This window comes from Xyrauchen texanus, chromosome 46, assembly GCF_025860055.1.
Source record: "Xyrauchen texanus isolate HMW12.3.18 chromosome 46, RBS_HiC_50CHRs, whole genome shotgun sequence".
NCBI lineage: Eukaryota > Metazoa > Chordata > Actinopteri > Cypriniformes > Catostomidae > Xyrauchen > Xyrauchen texanus.
Window position 1 is genome coordinate 23093075 of NC_068321.1, and position 17462 is coordinate 23110536.

The following is a 17462-nucleotide window of genomic DNA, read 5'->3' on the forward strand; positions in this document are numbered from 1 at the left end:
GGAGGGGAAGATGTGTCATGAACGTTACAGTATGTCTACACAATCATTATCAAGTCACGTCATTTTTATTCGTATTGCGCTTTTCACATCACGCATTGTTTCAAAGCAGCTTTACAGTAAAGCATGCATTAACAGAAAATGAAACTGTAATATCTATAAAGTATTGTGTAGTTTGATTAAATATGACTGTCAATTGTGAAAAGATATTAAATGATGAAATCATAATTGTATATTGAACCCCTGTGAGCAAGCTGAAGTCGACTCTGACAAGGAACGCAAAACTCCATAAGATGTTGGTTAATGGAGAAAAATAACCTTGAGAGAAACCAGACTCACTGTGGGGGCCAGTTCCCCTCTGACAAACCTGCATGAATATAATGTCAATTAACAATTTGTTTAATTTCAAAATAGCACGGAAACTACTCTTTTCTATGATATGACCCCTTTAACAGCATAAGCTATGTCTTACTTGTCCCATTTCTCACTGAGATCAGACTCAGACAGCAAAAGACTCTTCTCCTCTGCCTCCTGTAATCTGTAATCTCTTCTCCCTGTTTGTGTTCAGTGTATTTTGGACACGTACAATTATGCTATTTTACAAGTGCAGAGCTATTATTTCTCACACAGCGCTGGCACGCTTGAGTGTATGTGTGTGCATGCTGTTTGTATTTAAAGGTTGTGGATGGTTTAATTAATGCCAGTGTCAGCCTCATGCTGTGGAAATGGTGCAGTAATTCCCTCTGAGCAGCATTTGTTTGTTTAGAAGAGATAGAAGCGAGCTATCTGTGTGAAATGTGAGCAAAGAGAGTAGAACCGAGTCTCTCTGGGTCAACAGTAAATCTGAGTTCAGTTAAATGTGCTCTGGGTCTTATAAACACACATCAGCTTTTTCTCTGGCGTTACTCCTGAGAAACAACAGCTTCAGCTCAGCAGATGGTATAAACCCTGATATCTTCCTAACTGCCTTTCTAAACCTTAGTACCTCCAGTAGCTGTACCTCTGTTATGGATGTGCAAGAGTAATCGACTAATCGAGCAATTGCTCTGCACCAGCTCATCAAACATTAAAAATGCTACTTGAATATCTAAAATTGATTTTCCTTTGTGCATTAGTATGGAAGCCCATTTGCACCTTATAAAAAGAAGTCAAAATTATACTTTTATGAGGTTCATTGTTAAATGAAAACAGTTTCTCTCACAGAAGGACCTGGAAATAGTGATTCATGCTCGTATTACATCCTGGCTGGATTGCTGCAACGCCTTATATGTGGGTTTGTCTCAGTCATCTTATTCACGTCTGCAAGTAGTCCAAAATGTAGCAGCTAGACTTCTAACGGGTACTAAGAAAAGAGAGCATATCACTCCGGTTCTCGTTTCTCTACATTAGTTACCAGTTTGTTATAGAGTTACATTTAAGGTTGTGCTGTATGTTTATAAGGCCTTGCATGTCTAGCCCCTCTGTATAGTGCTGATCTACTTCAACCTCATTCCGCACCTAGGTCTCTTCGATCATCAAATCAGTTACTCCTCTCTGTTCCTCGTTTACTTTGGAAACCAAAGGTGATTGGGTGTTTGTAGTTGCGGCCCCCAGGTTGTGGAATACTCTTCCATTTGCTGTTAGGTCTTCTTCCTCATTGGCCATGAAGACAAGTTTTTTCTCTATAGCCTATGATGTAGTTGGAGAATTATAGGGGTTTCAGTATGTATGTTTTACATGTTTTATTGTTTGTTCTATTAACACTTTGAAAATTCTATTTATTCCTGGTATTGATGTTTTTTTTATTATTATTATTGTTCAGCACTTTGGTTACAACATTTGTTTTGAATTTGATTTGAAACTTGAAACTTAACTTAAATCAATATTATAAGATGCTTAGCCATTTATGAGATACTAAGTCATAATTATATTATTAAAAAGTCAAAATTATGAGATAAGTCATATTTGTGAGATACTATGTTATAATTATGTAAGATGGTGTATGAGATGGTGTCATAATTATGAGGAAAAAGTCATAATTTAAAAATAAAAAGTCAAAATTATGAGGTTCTATGTCATAATAATGAGGTTAAAAAGTCCAAATTATTAGAAGTCAATTATGAGATGGTGTCATAATTATGAGGAAAAAGTCATATTTTTTAAATAAGTCCATATGAGATTAAAAAGTCAAAAATTTTAGATTAAAGTAAAAATGATGAGACATGAAATCAAAATGATGAGATTTTAAACACAATTATGAGATTAGAAAAGTCAAAAAATTGAGATAAAATTCTAAACTATTAGGTTAAAAGTCATAATTATGAGGTAAAAAGTCAAAATGATGAGATAAAGTCAAGATTATGTGCTGTTAAATCAAATTAATGAGATGTTAAATCATAATTATATTAAAAAGTCAAAAATTAATTGCTAACCAAAGCACATTTACCTGCCTTGAGCAACGCTGAATTTCACTGTTTTCCCACTGAACCTCTCACCAAATCTCGCAGTTATGTGTCCACTTGGGGGTGCTTTAGATGTGTGTCATCGAGGTGATGTATGATAGAAGAAGATTTGATGGCATCTGTACATTTGAATTCAAAGCCTAGAGTGGCAATACTAGTAATATTTTCATTCTTATTGAATTCTACTCTATTGATATTCGGTTCTTTTTCGAGTCATGCAAACCAACAGACGAGGATCCGTGTGGCAGCGGGGGCGTGGTCAAGCGCCCGTCCGGGAGAGGAAAGCGGTAAGGACGCTTGCACCTGTCTCTAATTCCAGTGAGCACGAGGAGAGCGGCATAAAAGCAGACACCGAGCCTCCAGTCAGGAGGAGACGACAAGCCAACTCAGTGCGCTTGATCAATATTGTGATTTGTAAAAAGAGAATTAAAAGCTTACCTGGTGCTGAACACCTGTTCCCTGTCCTCCTTCTTGTGGGAAGCGTTACACTGGTGCCGAAACCCGGGAATTGTTCATCCAAGTATGGAGATGGGTCGCCCCGTAGAGTCCTCCCAGCTGACGGAGGTCCTCCAGTCCCTCGCGGCACTACACCAGAGCCACCAACAAACCCTGCTTGAGCTCCGGCAGGACCAGGATCGCCGGTTTGTTGAGATCATGCGGGCTCAGGCAGAGGACCGGCACGCCATCCAGAGCCTCCTCAGCCAGGAGGCCGCGCCGGCCACAGCCGCGACCCCGGACACCCGCTCCACGCTGCCCCCGCCCACGTTACAGAAGATGGGGGTAGCAGACGATCCTGAGGCCTTTCTGGATTTGTTTGAGCGGACGGCAGAAATCTGGGGCTGGCCGCATGAACAATGGGCAGCCCGCCTAGTTCCTCTCCTGTCCGGGGAAGCTCAACTCGCGGCTCAACAACTGCCGGCAACTAACCTCCTGGCCTATTCAGACCTAAAAAGAGCCATTTTGCAACGGGTCGGTCGGAGCCCGGAAGAGAATCGTCAGCTCTTCCAGGGCATGAAGTTGGAAAAGTCCGGTCGCCCGTTCGCATTTGCCCAACGGCTCCGGGACGCCTGTCGGAGGTGGCTGCTCGCGGGGGGACCGCGACGTCGAGGGTGTTATCGATCAGGTGGTACTGGAGCAATTTAGTCAGCGGTTGCACCGGAAAACGGCGGAGTGGGTCCAGTGCCACCGCCCGGCGTCGCTGGAGGAAGCCGTTCGTCTCGCAGAGGACCATCTGGCGGCGATCCCGAGGGCGGACGAGCCCTCTTCTTCGTCTCTCTCTCTCCCCTTCCCTTGTGTCTGCCCCTGCCCTCGCCCCCTCCCCTTTGTTCTCTTCTGTTCTCTCCCCAGGGCCCGTTCCTGCTCCGCGCAGGCGTGGAGGGTTCCAGAGACCAGCTTCCCGGCCTTGGGAGAATGTACCCTCCCATTCCCCGTCTTTCAGCCGCTCTCCTCCTCAGGTGGGGGCGCCCGCCAGCACAAGTGCGGCCGCAACGCCTGGGCCGGCCTGTTGGAGGTGCGGAGACCCGGACCACTTCCGGGATCAGTGTCCGCTGATGGAGGTGGGGATGGTGGTGCGGGTCTCCGACGTCCCGCAGGCTGCCCCCTATCGGGCTGGAGCATACCGGATTCCGGTAAGGATCAGGGGGTATTTACCAAGCTTTGCTGGATACCGGCTGCAATCAGACCACCATCCACCAACGCTTGGTTCAACCCGGGGCTTTGGGTTTAGCTAAACTGGTGAGGGTGAGGTGTGTGCATGGGGATGTTCACAAGTATCCCATGGTGACTTTGGTGATTAAATTCAGGGAAAAAAAACATAGTGTGGAGGCAGCGGTTAGTCCCCGCCTCACCCATCCGCTAATCTTGGGTACCGATTGGCCGAATTTTAAAGATATTTTAGAGGGTATTTGTGCGGATGGGTCCTGCATAAAGAGGTGTGCGGTGTGCAATGCTTTGGCAGGGGAGGCGGAGCCGGGGCCAGGTGGCCGCCCCTCCTCTCAGGGAATTCCCTGAGGGGGACTTCCCTCTAGAGCAGTCGCGGGACGAAACCCTTAAGCATGCTCTTGACCAAGTGAGAGTAATTGATGGTCAACAGCTCCGGCCGGGCATCGCCCTTTCATACCCATATTTTGCCATGATTAGAGATCGGTTATATAGAGTGACGCAGGACGCTCAAACAAAGGAGGAAGTAACACAATTATTGGTTCCACGGAGTCGCCGGGAAATGGTTTTCCAGGCGGCTCACTATAATCCTATGGCCGGTCACCTAGGGGAACGGAAAACACTTCTCCGTCTAATAGCCCGTTTTTATTGGCCGGGCATTGGCGGTGACGTCCGCAGGTGGTGTGCGGCGTGCCGTGAATGTCAGCTGGTAAACCCACCGGCCACCCCAAAAGCGCCATTGCGCCCTCTACCATTAATCGAGGTCCCCTTCGAAAGAATTGGGATGGACCTCGTCGGGCCATTAGAACGGTCAGCACGCGGACATCGCTTCGTGTTAGTCCTAGTGGATTACGCGACGCGATATCCGGAAGCAGTGCCTCTGAGCAACATCTCCGCACGTAGTGTTGCGGGGCACTCTTCAAGATAATCTCCCGGGTGGGGATTCCGAAAGAAATCCTCACCGATCAAGGCACGACTTTTATGTCACGAACACTTCGCGAACTTTACGAGCTCTTGGGCATTAAATCGATTCAGCACTAGCGTTTACCATCCGCAGACTGATGGCCTAGTGGAACGATTTAATAAAACGCTCAAGAACATGATTCGTAAATTGCATACACGATGACGCTAGAAATTGGGATAAGTGGCTAGACCCCTGTTGTTTGCAGTACGAGAGGTCCTACAAGCCTCCACAGGGTTCTCCCCGTTTGAGCTGCTGTACGGGCGACGCCCCGTGGTGTCCTTGACGTCATCCGCGAGCGTGGGAGGAGGGACCTTCTAATAGCAAAAATGAAATTCAGTTCGTTCTCGATCTTAGAGCAAAACTCCACACACTGGGGCGATTAACACAGGAGAATTTGCTCCAAGCTCAAGAACGCCAACGCCGGCTGTATGACAGGGGTGCTCGGCTACGGAATTTGCACCGGGGATAAGGTACTCTTATTACTCCCAACATCGAGCTCTAAATTACTCGCCAAGTGGCAAGGACCCTTTGAGGTCACACGACGCAGTAGGGGATCTCGATTATGAAGTTAAACGTACCGATAGAGGGGCGCACGTCAAATTTATCACCTCAACCTCCTGAAATTATGGAGGGAGGAGGCGGCCTCTGTGACGTTGGCCATGGTAGTTCCGGAGAGGGCGGAGCTCGGACCGGAGGTAAACAAAGACTACAATCTTAACACTCCGGTTACTTGTGGAGACCAACTCTCACCGCGGCAACTCACAGAGGTTTCCGAATTACAAAAGGAATTTGCGGATGTGTTTTCCCCTCTACCAGGCCGTACAAACATCATACAGCACCACATCGAGACCAAGCCGGGCGCGGTGGTGCGTTGCCGCCCCTATCGCTTACCCGAACATAAAAAGAAAATAGTACGGGAGGAATTAGATGCGATGCTTGATATGGGCGTAATAGAGGAATCCCACAGTGATTGGTCCAGCCCGGTTGTTCTTGTTCCCAAGAGTGATGGGTCTGTTCGATTCTGTGTGGATTACAGAAAAGTCAACGCGGTGTCTAAATTTGACGCGTACCCAATGCCCCGTGTTGATGAACTGCTCGATCGGTTAGGTACTGCTCGATTTTATTCGACCTTGGATTTAACAAAGGGTTATTGGCAGATCCCCTTGACACCAATGTCCCGTGAGAAAACAGCCTTCACAACGCCGTTTGGATTACACCAATTTGTGACGCTTCCTTTCGGTTTGTTTGGGGCGCCGGCCACGTTTCAGCGACTCATGGATCGGATCCTCAGACCTCACACCGCGTACGCCGCTGCCTATTTAGATGATATTATCATTTATAGCAATGATTCGCAGCGGCACATGCAACATCTGAGGGCCGTCCTGAGATCGCTGCGGCGGGCGGGGCTCACAGCAAACCCTAAGAAATGCGCGATTGGGCGTGTGGAGGTACGGTATCTGGGGTTCCACTTGGGTCATGGCCAGGTGCGTCCCCAAATTGATAAGACAGCGGCGATTGCGACTTGCCCTAGACCTAAGACCAAAAAGGGGGTGAGGCAGTTCCTGGGGCTGGCTGGCTATTATAGAAGGTTTGTGCCTAATTATTCGGACGTCACCAGCCCGCTGACTGACCTCACTAAAAAGGGGCTCCAGATCCGGTTCAATGGTCGGAGCAGTGTCAACAGGCGTTTATGCAGATTAAAGCCGCACTTTGTGGGGGCCGCTTCTTCATGCACCTGATTTCTCTCTCCTTTTTTTTTTGCAGACGGACGCTTCAGACAGAGGGCTGGGGGCCGTACTCTCGCAGGTGGCGGAGGGGAGGAGCCCAGTGCTGTACATTAGCCGGAAGCTCTCTTTGAGGGAAACTAAGTACAGCACCGTGGAGAAGGAGTGTTTGGCCATCAAGTGGGCGGTCCTCACCCTCCGGTATTACCTGCTGGGGCGGGCCTTCACCCTCTGCTCGGATCACGCCCCACTCCAGTGGCTCCACCTCATGAAAGATACTAACGCCCGGATCACCCGTTGGTACCTGGCTCTCCAGCCCTTTAAATTCAAGGTGGTCCACAGACCGGGGGTGCAGATGGCTGTCGCCGACTTTCTCTCCAGAAATGGGGAGTGGTAGGCAGGCCGGATGGTGCCCCGCCTGAGTCGGGCGGTGGGGGTATGTGGCAGCGGGGCGTGGTCAAGCGCCCGTCCGGGAGAGGAAAGCGGTAAGGGCGCTTGCACCTGAGCTAAATTATGCCTAACACCTGTCTCTAATTCCAGTGAGCACGAGGAGAGCGGCATAAAAGCAGACACCGAGCCTCCAGTCAGGAGGAGACGACAAGCCAACTCAGTGCGCTTGATCAATATTGTGATTTGTAAAAAGAGAATTAAAAGCTTACCTGGTGCTGAACACCTGTTCCCTGTCCTCCTTCTTGTGGGAAGCGTTACAATCCGCTTTTATGGTCTAAAGAAAATTCAAAGCGGTACGACAAACTCGGAAGCTTATCAGACCACTATATGTGTATGTGCAGTCAATCTTTTAACACGGGCTATCTCGGGCATTCTCATTAAATGTAGTATTTTTAAAGTTAACCTATCTTGACATGTTGGTCAGGAGACATCCTTTTTCTCTCTTTTTCCACTTACAGCTCGTTGGAAAAATGCCCTTGTTTACTCATCCTTCATTTTCCTGTAAAATAATATTTCCTTGAAATGTCTCAAAAGACTTTGATCAATGCAGAGGCTGTTTCTGGTCTTTCATAGCAACAAAGATGCCCACAAATAGCTCACAGCCTATATAGAGAGACTCCAGTAAAACACAGCTTTAAGATTGATCTAATTACAACCATCTCTCTCTCTCTCTCTCTCTCTCTCTCTCTCTCACACACACACACACACACACACACACACACACACACACACAACCACTACATAACCAGAGGAACAAATCAGCAGCAGAGCAGCTATTTGCTATAATCTAACAGCATCTCAGCGGTTTGTTTATCAAACGTAATGGTCACTTGCTGTTACCATGGAGACCACATGTGCCAAGATATTTGCCATGTATTTCAGGCGTGTTGAAAAAAGAAAACTGTAGATTAATTATTTGTGTTTGTTTGAGTGGTGGAGATGGAACACAAACAGTCAGTTATAAAAAATATCTATAATTTATATTGTGGCAATACCATGGGATCCACTTTAATGTACCGTGGTACTTAGTCAACATGAAATCAAATTGAAACTTACTTTCCTAATAACTTAAATGAAATATTGTGCATGATTCATCAGTCCACAATATTCCAAAAATAGTTTGTCTTCAGATTTCATCAAAATATAATCATTTTCTCTGCCTCTGAAACAACTTTCCTTTTCGGCTAACATTGCCAGGTCCTCTCTCCTTCAACCACCACCCAGATGGCAAACGTACATCTCCGAGATGTCTGTTTTAGATCTTTTCATCTGTAAAGCATCACAATCTAATTGACATCTGCTAAACATCTTAAAAAGATCAGATTTACAAGCATTCTAAATCATAAACATCCGAGACCTACAACCCCAATTCTGAGAAAGTTGGGACAGTATGAAAAATGCTAATAAAAACAAAAAGGAGTGATTTGTAAATTATATTCACCCTTTGATATAGTGAAAGCACTACAACTACACATTATATGATGTTTTACTATGTGAATTTCATTGTTTTTTTTATGTACAGTAATTTAAAATCAGATGATTGTAACACGCTCCAAATAAGTTGGGAAAGTCGAGTGTTTACCACTGTGTAACACCACCATTTGTTCTAATAACACTTATTAAGCATTTGGGCACTGAAGACACAAGTTTGTTACATTTAGAAAGTGGAATTTTCCCCCATTCATCTATTATGTAGGTAATTATACGGGTCTTATTTGCCAGATGTGTGCTTCATAATGTGCCACACATTCTCAATTGGAGACAGGTCAGGACTGCAGGCAGGCCAACCTAGTACCCACACTCTCTGCATACACAGCCATGCACTAGAAATCCGGGCAGTATGTGGTTTGAAGTTGCCCTGCTGGAAAATGCAGGCACTTCCCTGGAAAAGACGGTGCTGGATGGCAGTAAATGTTGCTCCAACATTTGTACATATCTACATATGTACACCATATGCATTAATGATGTTCTCACAGATCAGACACTGGTTTTTGGACCTGACGCTGATAACAGCTTGGATGGTCCTTTTCCTCTTTGGCCCGGATAACGCGACAACTTGAAATGTGGACTCTTCAGCCCAAAAAGCACAGTTCCACTGTTCTAATTTCCATCTAAGATGAGACCGAGCTCAGAGAAGTCAGCAGCGCTTCTGGACAGTGTTGATGTACGGCTTCTCCTTTGCGTAGTAAAGTCATAACTTGCATCTGTGGATGCAGCGGTGAGTGGTGTTGACTAACAAAGGTTTACTAAAGTAATCCCAAGCCCATGTTCATGATATCCATTACAGATGAATGATGTTTTTTAAGACGTTTTAAGACATCACGTCTTAAGACGTGATGTCTGAGGAATCAGAGATCACATGCACTCAGAATTGGTTTTCGTCTTGCCCTTTACGCACCCAGATTTGACCAGGTTCCTTGAATCTTTTAACTATATTGTGCACTGTAGAGGGTGAAATGCCCAAAATCCTTCCAATTTGTCTTTGGGGAACATTGTTCCCAAAGTGCTGGATTATTTGCTGAAGCTGATCTTCTGGGATTTTCACTCACAAGAGTCTCTAGAGTTTAATCCGAATGCCGGTCAAAAACAAAAAACATCCAGTGAGCGGCAGTTCTGCAACGGAAACACCTTGTTGATGAAAGAGGTCAACAGAGAATGGCCAGACTAGTTCGAGCTAAAAGAAGGAAAGGCTACGGTAACTTGCATAACCACTCTGTACAATTGCAGTGAGCAGAACAGCATCTCAGAATTCACAACATGTCGAACCTTGAGGTGGATGGGCTACAACTGCAGAAGCTTTATTAGGACCACAGATATCCTAATAAGAAGTTTAATTACAGAAGTTAATTGCAAATGCCAGTATAGACGAGTATAGATGTTTTGCGGAGAAGCAAACAATGTTTAAAATACGTTAAATAAATACGTTATACATGATAATCTGCCGTTTTACTTGCAGCTTGTGTGAAAGTGAAAGAAGTAATTGTTGCTGTAGCGCCTCTAGTGGTCATTACATCAGGAAACTGCCATTATATGTACAAATAGACAAGTAAAAATCCTTTTAGTATCGTGATTCTATGAAACCAGGTTGGTATTACCATCATTATATTGTCCATAAAACAATTGTACACTTGATTGGTAATATCAATGCTGTTTGCATTTTCTTTTCAACAAAAATGTCCCATTTTTGGATGCTGTACACAGATAAAAGTGCATTTCTTGTACTGAGTCAGATTATCAGAGCAGGTGTATAGTGGAGCTCACACACACACTGACTGGATCAAGTCCAGGACCAATTTACCGGCACAGAGCTCATCTGCTGAGAGATCCGTTTATTACTCATGACTGCAGCCAAGGACCACAAATCATCCAGGAGCTTAACACGACCAAGCAATGGGCAAACAAGTTAAGGTCACCTTCAGAGAAATTTAGTCTAGACAGTACATAGCTGTGCTAAAAATGTTCTCCCGATTACTTTATTCTGGATTCTTTTGGTCTGGCTTTGTAGCCAAGACCCCCAAAAAACAGCCACTGTCTGGGATCTACCATTTTTTCCTTAATAAGTATTTTTGTGTTTTCCTGTTTTTAACCAGATACATTTACTTGGGAAGCAAAATTACATGGGGTTAGTGTTGGTTGGTTAAGGGTTAGGTAAGATAATAAGACCCTTTTTTAGATAATGTATCTTGATTATATCATGTTTATTTTATTACCCTTTTCTTAAAGCTTTGTCTTGTTTTAAGCATAAACCTAGCAAAATAGTCAGTTTATTTGAAGTTTATGCTTAAATGGTGCACTAGGTAACTTTTGTCTTTGTGTCATCTTCGACTTACACTGACACCTAGTGGTTTGGATGCTGCATCATGTAAAATCAATAGTTTTCCATATAAGATGCTATTGAAGAAATTTAGTATTCACAGTCAGCCATGATTACTTTAATCAATGAGTGAAAGTGTCAAATAACAGGACGGTTACTGAGATTAAGCGGCTGGTCATGTCATTCTAACATGGCAGCCCCCATGTGCGGACCCTCTCCATGTAGAATAAAACAGCTTTTATAGGGTACTGATATGACTAGAGTCTTTGTTTTAATGTGAGTGCTCGTGATTTCCTACATATATGGCAAAATTACAATTCATGTCTTTATGTGAAACTTTTTTTAATGAGTAAAAGAAATACTGAGTGCACCTTTAAGAGGAAACTATTTGCCAATGGGGTAAGAAAAATAAACTTAAAACGTGTTTTCAAAAATTTTATCTATCTTGCACATTTGTGACTCTCAATTTAATTAATGTTCTTGTGTTTAGAGGTTCCAAAAAGTATTCTGACATCAGTCACACTTAAAAAAAAATTAATTTCAGAACTAACTTTAGTAGTCAATCTTACAATTAAGGTGATTTTTACTGGGTGTATGAAGTCAGTCAGACAATATTTAAAAACATTTTTTTAAATGGTATTGCTTGAAAAGTGTATTTGTGATATATTTCTTTAAAATAAATGCCACTTATTTTTATATAATACAAAGAAAGTCATTCATGTATATATTTATCAATAATTTGTTTATTTTAACTTTGGCTTAAGTGTCCAAATACATTTTGGGGCCACTGAAGACAAAAATACTGACTAAGAAAATGCATTTTTGCATTTGGCAGATTTAACGGCAGGTTGTTTGCTCTGCTCATCCTTCTGCGTGAATGTTCTGGATGTCTGACAGTGAAGGGGATGGTTTTGGGGAACTGGGACGCACGCGTCTGATTCATCCACTGGATGGAGAGACAGAGAGCCACACAGTTCCCTTTGAGCTCTAAAAATACAGATGGAAGCAGCCCTCATGACTGCTCTGGCACAAGTCCAGGAACACACACACACATACACAGTTTTCCAGGGCGTGAGGATGTTAGGTTTGAACAGCAATAGCAGCCTCATATAATAAAAGTAATGCAACCTTAAAGAACTCCCTCAAAGAACAGGGCTGTGTCCCAATTTGTGGATTATCTGTCCCAAATAGTTTGCAATATTACTATTATTTCATCCAAATCATACCACCACGACCCCTTGCATCACAGAGTTTATGACGGTTCTCTTTGAACTTTTTGTATCAAAATGGTGGTAAGAGGGCAAAAGGGTGCTAAATGCATGCTAATTGGTTCAACCTAAGCTCAAGCTCCACTATTCACCATAAACACCAAAACTACAACATAACTGAGGGGGGATCACGTCCCCTTAATGCATTTATTGCTAAAACTGTGGAGGATGTGGTGAGTTATTAATAATAAAAACATGTATATCCTTTCTTATATACAAAAATTTGAACTTTCCTGACCCATGACTTAAAAAAAAAAAACATTTCTTATATAAAAAATAAATACATTTGTATTTGTTTGATTATTTATTTTATTTTTGTATACAGTTTAGAAGTAATTTATTTTTTCGTTATTTTATTTCATTTTTAAATTAATATTGTTGTCATTATGACTCATTGATGTATTCATACATTGGCCGATCTTATTGAACATTTATATAAGGGGAAATAATCCACTGTTTTACCACAATGTGTGGACTTTTCAGGCGGTCCCTTACCACACCCTTCACAGTATTAGACCATTTTACAACAATGTGGGGACTTTTCAGATGGTTCCTTACCACACCCTTCACAGTAGTAGTATGTTTTGGCACAATGCGTGACTTTTCAGATGGTCCCTTACCACACCCTTCACAGTAGTAGTATGTTTTGGCACAATGCGTGACTTTTCAGACGGTCCATTACCACACCTTCCACAGTATTAGACCATTTTACAACAATGTGGGGACTTTTCAGATGGTCCCTTACCACACCCTCCACAGTATTAGCATGTTTTAGCACAATGTGTGGACTTTTCAGATGGTCCCTTACCACACCCTTCACAGTATTAGCACATTTTAGCACAATATGTGGATTTTCAGATGGTCTCTTACCACACCTTTCACAGTAGTAGCACATTTTAGCACAATATGTGGACTTTTCAGACAGTCCCTTACCACATCCTCCACAGTATTAGCATGTTTTAGCACAATATGTGGACTTTTCAGATGGTCTCTTACCACACCCTCCACAGAATTAGTACATTTTAGCACGATGTGTGGACTTTTCAGATGGTCCCTTACCACACCCTCCACAATATTAGCACCTTTTAGCACAATATGTGGCCTTTTCAGACAGTCCCTTACCACATCCTCCACAGAATTAGTAAATTTTAGCACAATGTGTGGACTTTTCAGACGGTCCCTTACCACACCCTGCACAGTATTAGCACATTTGAGGACAATGTGTGGACATTTCAGGCGGTCCCTTATCACACCCTCCACAATATTAGTACGTTTTAACACAACGTGTGGACTTATCAAACAGTCCCTTACCCACCGTAGGTAAAATTTCCAATTCATATCAGTGTTAAATTAGAGATCTGGAATGATTTCATCGTGATGCTATCTGACCAGCTTAAATACTTATTAATTAGATATGGAAAGCATCATTTCATCTTCATGTTTTACAGGATGATCCCGTATTTTATGGGATTGGTGGCAACCCTACTAACAAGTTTCACCCTTTACATTCATCTTGCACAAAAACACATTATATAACATTTAATTTTAACATTTACTCTCCCTGTTGAGTGCCATGCAAAGCATGCTGGGTAGTAAAAAAATACCCTGGCCAGTTTCAGTTTAAATTTATGTTTAAAGAGACAAGTTCATTAAACTCAAAACAATGAAACAATTCAGGTAACTTGAAGGGTTAGTTCACCCCAAAAAATAAAACTCCTCTCATTATTTACTTAGTTTTAAACCATCCCAGATGTGTATGACTTTCCTTCTTCAGCAGAACCAAAGTGAAGATTTTTATGAGCACGGTTCAGCTCTTTTTATTCATACAATACAAAAGTGGCACAAAACAAATGCATGAGGCGTCTGGCTATTTGACGGTCCAAAAAGCACATTTAGGCACCATAAAAGTAATCCACATGACTCCAGTCGATCAATTGATATCTTCTGAAACAATAAAAAAAATAGAGAGAATTAAATCTTTATTAGCTTAAAAAAATTGCTTCCTGCCAGCAGTCGATGCATCAGTGACGTAAGCGCAATGGCACGCTCATGCGAGAAGTCAAAAGAGTGAGCTTTGTTTACAACAGAGGAATGAACGTAATGCGAGAGAAATAAAAAAAAAATGTGTTATCTATTTTTTATTATAGATTTGTTTCTTACACTTACTTGAGGAAACGTTAATTGACCTACTGGAGACATTACTTTTATGCTGCCTACATTTGCCTTTTGGACCGTCAAATAGCCAGCAGTCTAAAGACACCTGTTTACTTGCATTGTATGGACAAAAAGTGCTGAAATGTGTTTTAAAAATCTTCATTTCAGTTTTGCTGAAGAAGGAAAGACATACACTTCTGGGACAGAGTTTCATAATCAATCAACCAATAGAATAATTATGTTGATTCACAAACACAAGAAAAACCGTCTGCATTTTAGCACACAATGAAACGTGACTGGCCTATAAAGACAAGAGCCTTGAGTCTTGGGTAAATATATAGTGCATGCTGAAATGTGGAAATAGTTGGGGGTCTTCAACACATGTGTCCAATTTATAGTCCCCTCAAAGACTGTTAATGGATTCCAGATTCATATGTATTGGCTCTTCTCACTGTGTCCCTTGTGTCTTCTCTGAAAACATGCTCGGTGCAGAAAGACGACGAACCTGTCAGTTTGAACCTGAGGGTACTTGAGCTCCAGTTGCCTATTATTACTCCACCCCACCCCCCCCAAAATGTTTTTAAAATATATTATATCAAATATATTTTCATGCCCAATGGGAAATGTAGCTTCATTAAAATTAATCTTGCTTCTCTGGGCTTTCTCTTTTACTTTAGATGCTATCTGAGCATTTTGGATCTGTGTTGACAGTCGTTTTCAGGCTCAGATCTAAATGTTATAACCTTTTCAACATTATAGATTAATGTAAGAGAGATGTTATGAGTCTCTGCTTTTGACCCCGCCTCCTGTTGTGTTTGCAAAAGATTTATTTGTGTTTAAGTCCATTGACGTGTTTTTGTGGGTATCCGTGAGAACCTTTTACAGAACTTTGAAGATTTCTGATACTATCTGATGTATGTTACACTCAGAGTTTCAATTACCATGAAGATCTTTTTTTTCATGAAAGAAGATTTTTGTTCATGAGGGAAAGTTTTGGCACATGAATACAGTATAGTTTACTCCCAAAAGCTCTCAGAGTTTCCTGCCTTTAATTCTATTTATGATCAATATTAACCTCATGAGATCTGAGCGTGACTTCTGTGTGCATTTTCCATTTCCCAGTTTTAGAACCTAATAAACAAAAAATAAATAAAAAACATTGAAGAGCAAATGGTTTTCCTAAAAATGAATATCCACATTTACCATTGTCCCATGTCTGCTAAACATGTTGAGTGGTCCAAACATCATCTGCAGCCTGAAACTGAACATTTGGTGGGACTTTAGGAGTGAATGCATAGAAAGCTATAAGATGCTCCCTTGCTCACTATTTAGTAAATGACTTAGCCTCTAGTGTGCTGTCTATCTGCACTGATCTCAGAACAGTTTAAAATGCACTTTATTTTCATCCTAACTCCATATAAAGCCTCTGAAAGCAACATTTATCAGCATTTGGATGAACCCTTGTATTCTCAATGTGAAAATGCACAGTAAATATATAGGAATGCATTTACTGTGTTCATGAATAGAATCAATTAAACATAACAAAATGTATATTAAAATGAAGCTAAATGATCCACAGATGTGTTAGAGTTGAACGTTTTTCAAAATAACTTGTAAATAAACAAAATGACATGTTTTTTCTACTTAAGAGGAAATTTGGTGCCAGTGTCCACTTATGTAGACATCATGTTTATCAGCACGCTGACGCACAAAAATGGACAGATTTTTCAATGAGGCATTTCAAACGAAACTAGAGATGCTACTCTTTACAACCAAACAGGTTTCATTGAAATAAACGTAAAGATATCTCTTACCAGAGGCACTTTTGTTCACGCTCCATTCATTGGAGCACTTTAATGAAATCGACTGCATGCTGTTGTTTCACTTGACTCAGTGCGGCAGAAGTTAACGCTTTAAATTACAGTCTTTGGTTAATTTGTCACAGATCATAATAATTTTTTAGAGGACTCTGGTGGCTATACCAAGTTTCCTATGAATATTTACCACTGTTTTAAATATTGATGTGTTTTGGCCAGAACTATTATCATGTTAAATATTTATAAGGATTCCTGCAGTATATTTAGGGCTGAGGGAATTACATGAGTCATAAAATGAATTTGGCAGGCACATGCTGACATCATTAGACCCCTGACCCTTGATTGACCCTTGACTATGGTTTTTGACCACTTTTCCTGAGAAAATTCCATTACTGGATCCTGCCAAGAATTCCATTAACGGGTTTCCCAGTGATTCCGAAGTATAAAATTACCAAGACAATGTGACTTTGACCCATAAAGCTTCTTCCATGAGACTGGAACCTTCTTGACATCCGACCCAGGAAGAGTTTTGTGCATTTAGCTATACTTCCCTGTAAAACGCAGAAACTACACATTTTGTTGAAATAGTTATTCCCTACATTTTGTCTGTCAGACTGTAATCTGTTTGTGATAGGTGGGTTTCCCTCAATATGCTCAAATTCAGAGAAATTACAGTAAAAATATTTCCTAATCCACATTTGGTGGGACAATTAAATGATTTTGGAGCCAAAATTTTGGAGTTTTAGTGTTGTAGTTACTTGGTTTTTGCTTTGTAGGGAAGTGTTGCCAAACGATGTTGCCAAAAGTGAGCTAAATCTGACCAAACGTCCCTTTAAAGCACCTTTCACACCGCCAACAACATTGTCGAGAAAGCGACACGTTCCCATTCATTTTCAATGAGAGCATAGCAACTTCCGGCGACACGAGCTGTCGTGGCCGTAGGCAAAAAAGATCACCGTGGAGAGTGACAAGACAAAGTTGAGAACATGTAAACGTTATGTAAATGAAGTGTGCCATTTGCTGGCGAGTACTGATGTGAGTGAAGACAGCGGATCTCACATCATCTGTCTCCTGGCAGACTGGAGACGAGTGCAGGCAAGATTGAGGAGAAGTTTTAGCATCGTCATTTGTCTGTAACCACATGCATGGATAAAATAAAATAATGATGCATCGA

At 42.1% G+C, this 17462-nt stretch overlaps 1 protein-coding gene across 1 annotated transcript in view; it reads left to right on the forward strand.

Annotated features, from left to right (window-relative positions):
* Window positions 1-17462, forward strand: part of LOC127638459 (chondroitin sulfate proteoglycan 4-like) — a 67073-nt gene that overhangs the window by 23752 nt on the left and 25859 nt on the right. The window lies entirely within an intron of this gene.